The sequence below is a fragment of the Serinus canaria genome, chromosome 3 (assembly GCF_022539315.1).
Source record: "Serinus canaria isolate serCan28SL12 chromosome 3, serCan2020, whole genome shotgun sequence".
NCBI classification, from domain to species: domain Eukaryota; kingdom Metazoa; phylum Chordata; class Aves; order Passeriformes; family Fringillidae; genus Serinus; species Serinus canaria.
Window position 1 is genome coordinate 107,273,692 of NC_066316.1, and position 13,290 is coordinate 107,286,981.

Consider the following 13,290-nt stretch of genomic DNA (forward strand, 5'->3'; position numbering starts at 1 on the left):
CATTTCAGAGTTTCTTAGGACTGTGATCTTCAAAAGGGGTTCAACTGACATTCATGAGCAGATCCACCCCCATTGCATGTTTATACAGAGTCTATTTCTCAAATGATCCTGCATGTGGCTCAGCCTGCCTGGGGGCAGTTACCGCCCATGGGTTAATCTGATCCTGCACCTGCCCGGCTGGTAAGGAGCAGCAGCTCTACCCCTTATCTGTGCTGGGCAGCATCCTGAGAGGACTGAGCCAGCACTGGGTGAGGGCAGGAACTGTGGGGCTGTGATAGTGGCCCTGAACTTGTTGTATTGAGAATTTGGATGGGATGGAATGCACAAGGTGGGTGTGAAAGAACAGGTAAAATGGGAAAGAGATAGCAAAAGATTTGCAATGGCTTGTTTCTCTCTGATGGACGAATGTTTGATTCCTTGTTTGTTCAGTTGGTTTTTTTTTTAACAAATATTAGCTCCTGCAGAGCAGATAATTCACTGTAGCACGTTGTCTAGTAATTACACTGCTATATTTGCATATTATAATGCTGCACTAGTGGACTTTGTTAAGGAGTTTTTGACTACATTTGCAGCCTATTCCAAGTGCTTATCTGTTATTGATGGTGGCCTGGAAGAAGTTTCTCTCTCACAGCCATCCCATGACATGACATGGATGTTGTAGCCTTAATCCACCATGTCTACGCACAGTTTATATATTTTCTAAAAATTTCAGTTTATTCTCGTGGAAGCCTGCAATGGATTCTGCCCCAAAATCCACCCCTATCCATCATAATTCCCATCTGAGCAATCCAAACAAGATGGGTGTGCTGGGATTGAATTAACTTTCCTTATAAGGTGTTTTGTTTGGATTTGTGGCTGAAACAGTATTGACACCATACCAATGTTTTTGGCTATGGCTGAACAGTGCTTGCAGAGCATCAAGGATTTCCTTTTCTTCCCACTGACTCTGTCATGAGTGGGATGAAGGTTGGAAGGGATTACAACTGGGAGAGATGACTTGAATTCACTAAAAGGATGTTTCAAATCATATGACATCATGTTCAGCAACAAAAAAGTATTGGTGGAAGTCAGGCTTGTCTCCCAAACCTGCCATTGCTTGGACATTTTCTGGATATACACCTGCTTGTGAGAGGTAGTGAAGTATTGCCTTCACATCACTTTTTTTTTTCTTTCCTCTTTCTTTCCTTATTAACCTTTATTTATCTAAACCCACTAGTTTTTGTACTTTTTCTCATCCTCTTCTCTCCTCCATCCCTCTGACAGATGGGCAGTAAACGAGTGCCAGTATGGGTGTTTTGCTTCAGACCAGGGTTAGCTCACAACAACAGGATATCTAGCCCACCCTTCAGACACCTTCCAATGGACCACTTTTGAATAAACAGAAGGTTTTTCCCAGCCCAGGAAAAGAACCTTTGAACTCCCTTGTGTCATCTCCATTGGCTGATTTACACAAAGTAATACTTGTTTCAGGAAGACCTCAAAGGTCATCTAATATCCTTCTCCTGTCATTGAATTCCTTCATTCTGGATGAAAAGGGAGCCACGTATCGTTTGCCTTCTAGGTACTTCCACAAGTTTTGCTTTATCAGATCATTAGTGCAGTCACTGATGGGTTTTTCCTGTCCCAGGGTTTCTCTAAGCACCCTGTGAAGCAGAGACAGCAAATATCATCCTTGTTTGGCAGCAGAGAACTGAGGCACAGAGATACCCAGAGTCTGCTTACAAGGTTGGCTGCTGCCAACCCAGGGTCTACTTAAACTCACCTCACCAGCATGGAGAATGCTGTGGCAGCCAGGTTTGAGGGTGCTTGTGAGCAGCAGAGTTGTATGCATGTCCAATTTAGGTCTTAATATAAAATATTAATTTCCAAATGCCTTCCCTCAAAACATAATAGAGCTGTGATCAAGTATGTAATTTACTGTCTTCGGAAATTCCTCAAAACGACAGAGCTTCCCCCAATTGTTCATGCTCAGAGGAAAAGCTCTACTAGAGTTCCTGCTTTGGCTCAATCCTGTGAGCACAGGCTTGGCCCTCCATGACCATTTAAGTGAGTGTGTGAAAGCCATCTCCATTCCAAAGGTGTCCCTACGTGCCTTATGACAGGCTATTCACAGAATGCCCCTTGCTCCCAAAATTGTTTCACTGTGCCTTCTTGAGAGAGAAATTCTTTAAATTCCTGCACATTGTCTCTAAAATTTGGGCTGGCTGATCCTAGGCCTGTGATCCCGGATGAGCCTGTGCATGCCTCAGGTGTCTCTGGCAATTAAACAGGAGCGATGGCACTTCCTTCCTTCCTCCTGTTATCCATCCTGTTTCAAGTCTGTGGCTTAAAAGGTTCAACTGCTGCTCATAAACACTGTCCCTTTTTGCAGTTAGGACACACAGCATGTAAAATCATAGAATCACAGAATGTTTTGGGTTGGAAAGGATGTTAAAGCCCATCTCATTCCAGCCCTTTCCATGGGCAGGGACACCTTCCACTAAACCAGGTTGCTCCAGGTACCATCCAGCATGGCCTTGGACACTTCCAGGGAATGGGCAGCCACAGCTTCTGTAGGCAACCTGTGCCAGGGCTGCATCACCTTCACAGGGAAGAATTTCTTCCTAATAATTAATCTAAACCTGTTCTCTCATAGTTTATAGTCACCCCCCTCCCTTGTTCTGTCACTGCAGCCCTTTTGTAGGCCCTTTAGGTATTGGAAGGAGCTTAAAGGCCTCCCTGGAGCCTTCTCTTCTCGAGGCTGAACAGCCTCAGATCTCTCAGCCTGTCCTTTTAGGAGAGATTTCTATGTTACTATTGCAAATCTGCTTTAAAAGTTGCCTGCTCTTTTCCTGAACACCTTGTTTCTGAACAGCCTTGCAATGGCTCTTCCAGCACTGCTCCAGCATCGTGGTACCAAACTTTCAAATGCTTAATCCATCTGACAGCAGTAAATGGAAGCTTCCCTTGTCCCCTTTTGAGGATGTTGAAGCAGAGGAGGTTCCTTTGAAGCAAGGCCTGGATTGCCTATAGAGTCAGCAGAGAGAAGCACAAAGGCCTCGGAAAAATTCTGTGGGAGATGCAGCCAAAGCTCAGCACCAACTTCATCCCATTGAGCTGGGGGATGAGGGAGCTGGAAGAGAGCTGGAGAACCTTCCTGTTCTTGAAATGTGCGTTTTATTTTAGACCATGCCAGAATTAGGAGGAACATTCCCACAGCAGCAGGACAGGGTGTGTTAACCCTGAGGCCATCAGCAGAACATGGCTCCCCTCCATGGGCCTGAACTCTCCTGCTCCCCTAAACAAGGAGCCCAGGCTGTGCTGCTGACTGGAAACAGCCCCTGGCCCATGCTGCTCTTTGAAGGATTCCTGTGAGTCTTGGCATTAGTGTTGGCTGAGACAGGGAACATGGTAACTATGGACTGGGCCTCCTAAAGAAAGGCAGAAAAAGGCCTCAGCAGTTCTTCTACTCAGGCCCTATGTCTTTGGAGAGCACCTGCTTGTTTAAGCTCTCCAAAGGCACCATGAGGCTGGAGAAATGCCATTCCTTGGTGTTGTAGCTCATGGACAAACCTGCCATCAGGTTTAATTTGTCTTTGCATTGCTGTGTTTTTATGCCATGTGAACCCAACAAGCACCACAGGAGTTCACAAGTCTGGATCATCCTTGGTCTCAGTCTGAAGATAAGCATCTTCATCCTTGGCATCAGGTGTGAGATCAAGCCACAGTAACATCAACACAGGTGGGACTTGTTTGTTTTACTAGTGTTCAGAAGACTTTCATGAATAATAGACTTTAGACATGCTTATCTTCAGACTGAGAAAAATTTGAAAACATTATAGACAGGTGCAGCCTTCCAAGAAGTTAAATAGTAGCACTATTTAGCCTTTCTGAGTTCTCCTGAACTCTTTCAGAGTTCTGTGCTCTGAAAGACAGATCAGTACAAAAATAGTACGGCTGGAAGTGAAATCAGTGGAACAAAATAGAAACAATTATTCTTTTCTCTCAGGCTTCATCATAAAAGAAGGCAATTAAGAGATATGGACAACAGAGACCTGCCTTCACTGGTTTGAGGGATTTCCCTCCATTTATATGATTTTATGTGCAAAAGGCGGGTGCTATTTTGTACTTCCATCTTTTTGTTGTTAGGTGTGACAAGCCAGGGCCTCGGACAGGAAACACCTTCTGTCCAGAGCACGACTGTACAAACTCCAAAAGGCTGACACCTACACAGCTTACAGGAGCTTCCTACACAGCCAGCTGCAGTAATAACAGGAAGAAAATCAAGAGGTTAATAAAATGAAATGAGCAGGAAGCATGCAGTCATCAGACTTTCTAGTGCTTTAGTCTATAGAAGTAACCCATGTCTGGCCTGACTCAGGGACCCAATCCAAAAGTCATTGCAGCCCATGGAAATTCCACTGCCACGGATATTGTTAGACCTCACTCTTCACTACATGGATATGGCAAGTTCCTCCTTCCCCAGTACTCCCACAGTGCTGAGCTTCAAATATCTTGTGATGTTACTTCTCACTGTGAATTGGGCCTGCACCCCACTGCAGATGCTCCAAAAAGCACAAGGAGAAGATAATGTTCATGGGTACACCTCTCCTTCCATCCCAGTCATCAGAGGTGAGCTGATGTGTGCTTTTCCACAGTCTTTCCAAACATGTGGTACCCAGCTGCATACAAAGGTCTGAAATAGCAGGATGAATTTAATTGGCTAGAACTTTTTTTTTTTTCTTTTTTCTTTGTTCCTTCTCTGCAAAACTCTAACATGAAGGTCAAGGAGGAGGACTTAGCTGGAGCAGAGAAAAACCCAAGTGGAAGTGAGAAAGAATTGCCAGGAAGAAGACAAGAATGGGGCAGGGCTTTCTTTTTCCAGTAAAGTGCTGATTTAAATGCCATTTCATTTTGGTTGCAGTTATCACTGTTTTCAGTCTGCCATGTGGCATGAGGAACATTCATCCCTCTACTTGTAAGTGCCATGATATCTGTTTGCACAAAAACAACAGAAATAAGAATTACCCCTCTATTCCCGCAGAAAACAAAACCTCTGCTCATGTCTGAGAGATCCTCGAGCATCCCATCAAACTCAGCCCTCTGCACCATGCTAGGCACAGAGCTGGAATAACACAGTTCCACAAACATCACAAAGAAAGCATGCCACAGCTTGTTTATTGCCTGTTTGAATCCTTATCACCGAGCAGTTCAGTTTTGTGTCCTTGATTAATTTCTGTTTATTTTATTTTTGTTCTCATTCAGATGTGTTATCTAAGGTCAGTGCAACTTCCCTTGTCCCCCCTTTCCCTTTCAGCCAACTCTCCCATGAAATATTGTTGTGCCTGGGTGTGTGTTTCTTAAAGTCATTGTGTGTTTTCTGTCTGAAACAAACATTGTCTGATCATCCAACTTATTACGCACTACCCAAAGGTCATGCTTTATGCAGAGAAAGGAAAGCTCTTCTGTTGTGGCTGAGGAATAACAAACTGGACAGGCACTGAAAACAAGGCTTTAACCCCAGAGTTCAAGACTCTGTTCCATAGTTGTTTGCAAATGGTAACCAAGATTCAGCTGCTACTGGGCAGCTATTGAGCCAAACTGTGCCTGTGCCAGCAGCAGATCTCCCCCTTCACACCTTCTAACCTAGAGCAGCTCCTGGTTCCTCTCTCCAGGCATCCTTCACCTCCACAGATCTCACAGCACCTCACAGGTGAGAAAGTACCTCACAGGTGAGAAAGATCTCACAGGCCTCATCCAAAATACCTAGAGGGAGGCAGAGTTGTTCAAGCCACAGGAAAATGCTGGCATGGGGGTAACTGAGCCTAACTATGTTACAAAAAAATCCAGCCAAAGTGGAAAGATATAGAACAAGTACCAAAGAGGCAGGAGGACTGCAGTGCTAAATGGCATAGGACTCTCCATCCTCAACAGCTGATGGGGAATGTCAAAGTGACATACAGGGTAAGAGGCCATGGAAAAATTTGTGCTATCTAGTTTGACAATTAAGGATCAAACTTGACCCTAATGAGTGGTAGATTCAAAACAAGCAAAGGAATTCAGACCTCCTTGCTCCTGCAAATTATGTATTCTGCACACTCTTGTAGGTTTTCCTGTAATTTACTTCATTTGACGCAGCTTAATAGGCCATTAGGGCTGTTAAACACCAATGACCTGCCTTTGCCTCCAGAAATCCCTGTAGCTCTGACAGCTAGAAGTGGAAATAACACTCTGAAGATGAGCTGCTGCAAACTTACTTCATTTTTGTAAAACTCTTCCCAAGGGCCTCTGCTATAGCCCTTGTTGGATAAGAACCAACTGGGCTAGACCAGTTGAACCCAACCAAGGGCAAATCTGGCAATCCTTGGACCCAACCAAGGGCAAATCTGCTCAGGACACTAAGCTAACAGAGCCCATTAGAAAGGAGGGAGAATGGTCTCTCAGTGTGAACAAAGGAGTAAAAAGCACAGAGTTGAGGGCTTTTACAATGAGGCTTTAAAGCAGAATATGTCTGCCTGACCACACAGGGATCTCTTGGCCTCAGTGACCCAGGACATGTCTCACAGCTGGAGCAGAGGGCCAAGAACTGAGGCTGTGGACTAATGCCCACCTCACAAAGAACTGCTGGTTGAAGATGTGTTGTGCCTGCAAAGTTGTTTGTTTTCTTCTTCCTGCTGATGCCAAAGGTGTATTCATCTCCATTTTGGTACAAGAGGGGCAGCTTTCCCAGACACAGCATGTAGAAAGGTTACAGCCAACAGGAAAAAAATACTTGTGTGTGGGATGGCTGCATGGGGAAGGATAACTCTCTGTCTTCCAAAACAGAACTGCTTGTTTCCACTTCTGCATTTATAACCCCTTACCAAAGAAGCCACTCCAGGGTGGGTGTACCTTTAGGTCCCCTCACTGGTTATTTTTAGACATTGACAAGATCCCCTGTGCCTTTCCTTTTCCAGACTAAGCAGCTCTCTCAGCCTCCCCTGGTATGACAGATGCCCCAACTTCTTAATCATCTTCATGGCCCTTTCCTGGGCTCACTTCAGTGAGTATCTCTTGTACTAGGAAGCTTAGGAGCTGGACATTGTGCTTAAGATGCATCCAGAATCAGGAAATCTTCTTTTTCTTAAGTCCTAATGTCAAATGAGAAATGTTGTCAGGAAGATTCTAGTAAAAAGATATGACTGGCAGGATAAGAAAGGCTTACAAATGTGCCTGCCTGTAAGAGACAGAGTTGGTGAGTCAGACTGAAGGATGAGGTGGAATAGACCAGGTCCCTCTGGGTGAACAGAGGTTACTTAAGCAAAGGAACCCAAGTAAGGAGGCACAGGTCTGAGAGAATGCCTATAGAGGCAGCCCTGCTGCAAGGGATTGTATAGAATGCCAACAGCATGTTATTTCTGGCTCTGGTAGAACCCAGGTGTCTGTGTCATGCTACACTGCCAAGGCCAGAGAAGCCATGAGCTATCACAGTATAAGCTGAGTTGGAAGGGACCCACGAGGACCATTGAGTCCAGCTCCTGGCTGTGCACAGGACCATCCCCAAGAATCCTGTGGACATCACCTCCCTGCCAAAGATGCCCTTTCTGTCCTAACACAGTGATGTGGCTGTAAGTGCAGGTGTATTGTCACCCAGCCCCATGGGAGAGGCTGGCCACAGGTCCAGCCTTGGTGTGGTTCCTTCTCAGAGGGGTCAGCTGTACAGCTGGTCAGCAACCAGGGTGGTGTTCATGCCTCTCCAAATGTGCCAGGCTGTTCCTCACCTTCCCCCTTCCCTGAGATAATGCTTAGGGAGTGACTGTGGCAGCTGATGTTTATTCATGCAAGAATGCCCTCACTGATCTGGCAGATTGCTGCTCTCCAGTGACAAGCAGAAAGTCCAACTGTGAACTGTGCCAGAAGGGCTAGGAAAACATTGCAGGGCTGGCTGGCACTGTCCAGAATGTGTTAAAAACGCTCACAGAAACTTCTTCTGGCTGCTCTCAGAGTAGTAGGAATGCCTGGAGAATGTGATAATTTGGACATTCAGCTGGGCAGTGTTCTCTGTGCTCTCAGTCATACAGCTAAATGGCTGCTATTTCAGCTACTGTGCCCTGCAAACATGAGTCCTAGAGAGCTGCTCTCTCCTTGCAGGAAGTCCTGCGTGGTCGTGGTATGATTTGAACCTGATTCTCAGATATCTGGGTCTAAATTATTTTCATTTTCCATGTAGATTATTTGGCTGTGTAAAAAGGTCATCAACAATTCACGGGAAGGCTGACAGAGGAATAGAGGAATCTAAAGTCATAATCATAGGTCAAAAGGAAAGATAAATGCTGCACAAACAAGGATAAAAAATGTGATCTGATGTAGAAAAAGGTGTGAACCATAGTCCTCCTGTGGAAATATTTTTTTGGGGAAGCCCTCGATAAGGCTGTAAGTACAGTTTACCTCCTCTGTGCTTAAACCTGTGGGAATATTGCACTGCAAAGGTCAAGAAAGGAATTCCTAAACCTGTCTAAGGTAGAATCACAGATTGGAAAAGAACTCTAAGGCCATGAGTCCAACCATTAAGCCAACACTGCTAATCCACCACTAAAACATGTCCCTCAAGTCCACATGTGCACATCTTTTAAATGCCTCCAAGGATGCTGACTCCAACACTGCCCTGGGCAGCCTGCTCCACTGCTTGACCACCCCTTCCTTGAATAATTTTTTCTAAATGTCCGATCTAAACCTCCCCTGGAGCAATTTGAGGCCATTTCCTCTTGTCCTGTTGTTTGTTACTTGGGAGCAGAGCCCGACCCCCACCAGGTTTCACCTTCCTGTCAGGGAGTTGTAGAGGGTGAGAACGTCCCCCCTGAGCCTCCTTTTCTCCAGGCTGAGCTCCTTCAGCTCCCTCAACTGCTCCTCACCATACTTGTGCTCCAGACCCTTCTCCATCTCTGTTGTCCTTCTCTGGACATGCTCTAGCCCCTCAGTGACCTTCCTGTCATGAGGGAACCTCAAACAGAACACAAGATTTTTGATGTTTCACCAGTGCCAAGCACAAGGGATCAATCATTGCCCTGGTCAGTCCAAACACAGTTCTGAGAACACAGATCTGTGCTCTTGCTCATCTCTGAATCTCTTTGAATTCATTCACTGCACAAATTGAAGTGTAGGGACACACAGTTAATTAGAAAAGATCAGCAAACAATCTACCCATTGCACCACTGCCACAAACCCACATGGAAGCAGAATCAAAGGCTCTCCTCCATGTCAGGAGTTGTAAAGCCTGTTCTTGAAAACCTCCACTGAAGAAAACTTTGCAGCCACCCTGGTGAGCCTAATTTTTTGCTTCTGAATGTTATAATCACATATTTTCCATAATCACCAACATATTCAGTTTTGCTTCAGATTGTGTGACTTCAGCCAGCTGTTGCTGTGAACATCCATGTCAGTCCTTTTTCAAGGGACAAACTGTTATTGTGTTCATACCTGAGCCTTGTCCTATCTAATCTGAACAACCTTCAGCCTGTTCACGAGATTATGGCTCTTGTCACTGAGGTTATACAATGCTCTTGTCTTAGCTCTCCTTTGGATGCTCTCCAATACAGCAATATCCGGACACAGGGCTCCAGCCAAAACATCAACAGCATCACACAGTGCACTTTTGTTACCTCCCAGGTCTCCAATTAAAAATATTTGCTAAAAAAAAAAAAAAAAAAAAGATATTTCAACATCGTTACAGTGAGTGAATTGGTAGCAACTTCTTAGGACTCCCTTCAGAATATTTTCTGCAAGACTGAGATGGGCAAAACTATCTAAAACAGATAGAGATAATAAATGAAGTCCCAGGCATTGTCAGATTCACCCCAAAACCTGTTATCTCAAAGTAACCTACCTATTAGCTCCAATGTGCTTGGGATTCACTCTGTCCTCACATGTTAAAAACACAGCTTTAGGTGTCTGACCACACGAAATTCAGACTCAAGAAAATCAGATGGTGTGAGAATCTGCAGTGTTGCATCCAGTTTCTGAGAGGTTCTGGCATTTTTTTTCTGCATTTGGATGAGGTTAGATTACACAAATTGCTGAGATTAATTTTTAGAGATGAGACTGAAGTGTGAATGTCCAGGACTGGAATGAGGAGGAGTGAGTCAAGAGAACTGCAACAGCTTCATTTCTAAGTTGTTTCCACATTTGCTTTCTCTTTGAGCAGTGTCTCCCAGGGTGCAGCTGTGTGGGAGCCTTACCCTGACCTGTCTTTCGTGACAGATGAAATGGGTTCACATGCTTTTGCAAGAGCCCACTTCCAGTGAATTACAGGAATCCTGCAGCTCTGCCCTAGTTTGGATGAGCACTTCTGGTTCAGAGCAAGTGTCCTCTAGCACACCTCTTGCTTTCTTGATCCTGTGAAGGCTAAGGGCAAACTCAAATGTTTAAATAAAAATGTTGTGGGGATGAGACTTTAGAATCCAGGAAGTTCACAGTTTCTGGTGACATGACAGTCCGTGATGAATGAGTACAGGAAAAAACATCAGGACGATCAGGACATCCCCTGTGCTCACATACCAAGTTGATTACATACTTAATCCTCTGACATTGTATAATTTTCACATTCTCCTGCAAAGTAAACCAAGATTTCTCATAGCTTTAGGCTGCAGCTTGATGATAAGCCTTGAGCAGAAACCCTCTCTAAAGAAAGCCTTGCTGACATTCTTTCCCATTCTCACACCCCAGGATGCTCTTTCTGAAAATTTTTGTAAAACAAAACAAAAAAAAACAAAAACAAAAGCAACAACAACAACAAAACACCAAACAACAACAACAACAAGAAGCCAACAGAAAAGCAAAGAAAAAAAGAGGGTGCTTGGGGAAAGCAGGTTTAACACAGAGCAGTTTTCCAGTCAAGGCCTGGCAATGTGGAAAGTGTGATTCCACCACAGGCACAGGTAACTCAGCCCAAGCCAATTCTTCAGCCTCTTCATCTCAGCCTCTGCACTGGCACTGTTGCTCATTCAAACCTTCTCGCAGTCAGCCAAGGGACCAGTTCTGGGAGAAAATGATCAGCTTTTTCTGTAGGGATAGACCATGAACTCATGTTGAGTAGCTTGCCAGGGCAGAAAGGAAGAGGTCCTCCTTGTCCTTACCGTCCTGCCTCGTCTGCCAGCCCCTGTTCCATCTCTCTTCCCTCCTTGGGGCCACTTAGCTGCTCCTCTCCTTGCTCTGGCACTAACTGGGACCTTCTCTAAGCTGATCAGACTCAGATGAAAGTGAGTTGGACCCCTTATTGCTGCTTTAGTTTTCTGCAGGGACAGGGAGTTAAACTGAGTAAAGATCTGGAAGGCACCAGCACAAGGCCATCAATAAAACCAATCTGCAGAGAGAGAGGTGGTGGCATTAAGTGCTGTAGATGTAGCCTTGGTCTTCTACTTGTTCAGATTCCTGAACCAGCTTGGGTGAGCAATAAATCAGACCAATGGCACCACAACAGTGAAGACAAAGACATGCTGTAAGGGTAACGAGGGCATCAGTCATGCCAATTTAATCACCTTAAAACTGCTGCAAACAGCTGAGGTCTGACTCACCACCTTGCAGGGAGCAGCAGGTGAGCCGGTTTGCAGAAAAGGAAACAGACCTGTCTCCTGAATTAATCAGTGTTTAAAAAAATAGTTCCCCCAAAACATGAGCTTAATCACAGGGGTTTCCACAGAGCTCACTCAGTCACTGCCTCACACACTGCTGTGGAAACAAATTCCATTGATAAACCAACTGCTATCAAACACTGGAGGGACAAAGGTTCCACTGTTACCTGGACAGATGTCTCCTATTTGTGTGTTCTTGGCTCCAGATATTGTACAATGTAGGAACATATATAACACCAGAATTTCCCCTGATTTCTGGGAATTCCCATAGCCATCAGAGCCACAGGTCTGCATCTCTGTGCAGGTTCTCCAAGGGCATAAAAGTGTCTCCACAGAGCCTTCCAGGCCCAGCCCACAGCAAGTAGGCTGCCAGCTCAGGTAGGAAAATTTTAGGGATTTCCTCCTTTATAGTTTCAGTCAAAGCCCACAGACATTTTGCCAAACCTACAAAATATGATTTTGCTGCTTTCAGTCCTCAACACCCTCTTTTGTTAGAACAAAGAAGGTGAGTAACAGCAGGGAAACGAGTTAGTCCAGTAATCTGCAGATAAGACACTGAGGGACTCAGATCAGTGCAGGGGGAAATAATGAGCACAACCTGATGAATGGTATCAGGAAATATCTCCTCTTAAAATGCCTTGTGGGTTTTCGGCAGTGGCAAATCTGCTCAGCCTTACACTTGAAATTTGAGTGCAGGCTCTAGGGGCAACTTCTTTTCTGGACAGCAATAAGTTGTTCAACTAATTATAAAAGTTCCTGTGGTTTAATACCTCTTTGAGAGAGCAGATTGGGCTGTGGTAGGAAGCAGATGATGTTTAAGATGAATCTAATTAGAAGATCTTCTCTTTGAACCACCTGGGAAGGTAAATAATACTAAATCTCTGGGTGTTGTCTTCATTTTCTAAAACAGACTATTTTCTAAGACTATAGTGCTGAGTGGATTTGCAAGAGAAGGTGTAATTATTTTACAGCATTCATGAAAAAGAGAAGCAGAAAAATTAAGAAGAAGGTACTGTATCTCCCTTATATCTTGGGTTAAAATGAAACCTTTACCTCTAGGAATTCTCTGCATTTTAAAATTAATTTTAAACAATATTTTCCAGCCTGAGTGCTGTGGAGAATGAACGTTTCATAGCAAATCTGGACTTCTTTAGCTCTGGGTCTTTATAAGTTGAAGATATTTATTGTTTCCCAAGAGACAGTTTGTATGAGAAATGAAGAATGTGTCTGCACATGTGCTTTGCCCACTGAAGGCAGACAGATACTTGAGAATTTGCTCACTAAAGGTTTTACAGCAATGCTTAATTCATTGTGAAATTAAATGAAAAAGGGGAACAGCCACATTGCTTGAAAAGAACATTTAATACTTTTCCCCATTTGCAACTTGTTTGTTGGTTTTCTGGCTTTCTAGATACTGGCTTGGAATGTTTGGGAGCTTTGAATAGCTACTAAAGCCTGAGTAGCAGTTCAGCTCTCATTTACATGAGTTGTCCTCTATATGGTGTCTTACATCTACAATTAACAGGGTGTTTGCTGTCAGCTGCACAAAGTCACACAAAAGATATGTTTGAAAATAGAGGATGACCCACAACATTTGAATATGAAGGCAAGCTGGGAAGCAGGGCAACAGATAAATGCAAAACTGTGCCAGATGTTGTTTACTCTCATCATAAATTTTGTTTAATGACCCTTTTGCCTTTCTATT

At 44.3% G+C, this 13,290-nt stretch overlaps 1 protein-coding gene across 4 annotated transcripts in view; it reads left to right on the forward strand.

Moving 5' to 3' along the window:
• Positions 1-13,290, forward strand: part of ADGRF5 (adhesion G protein-coupled receptor F5) — a 41,326-nt gene that overhangs the window by 2,283 nt on the left and 25,753 nt on the right. The window contains exon 2 of one of the 4 annotated variants that reach the window (XM_050972348.1): positions 3,615-3,721. The exons of 2 other annotated variants lie outside the window; for them this stretch is intronic. The gene's annotated coding sequence lies outside the window, so the exon portion shown is untranslated. Of the gene's footprint in view, positions 1-175; positions 329-3,614; positions 3,722-13,290 lie in introns of those variants that run through there. One more of the 4 variants, XM_018921527.3, reaches the window with a different exon arrangement.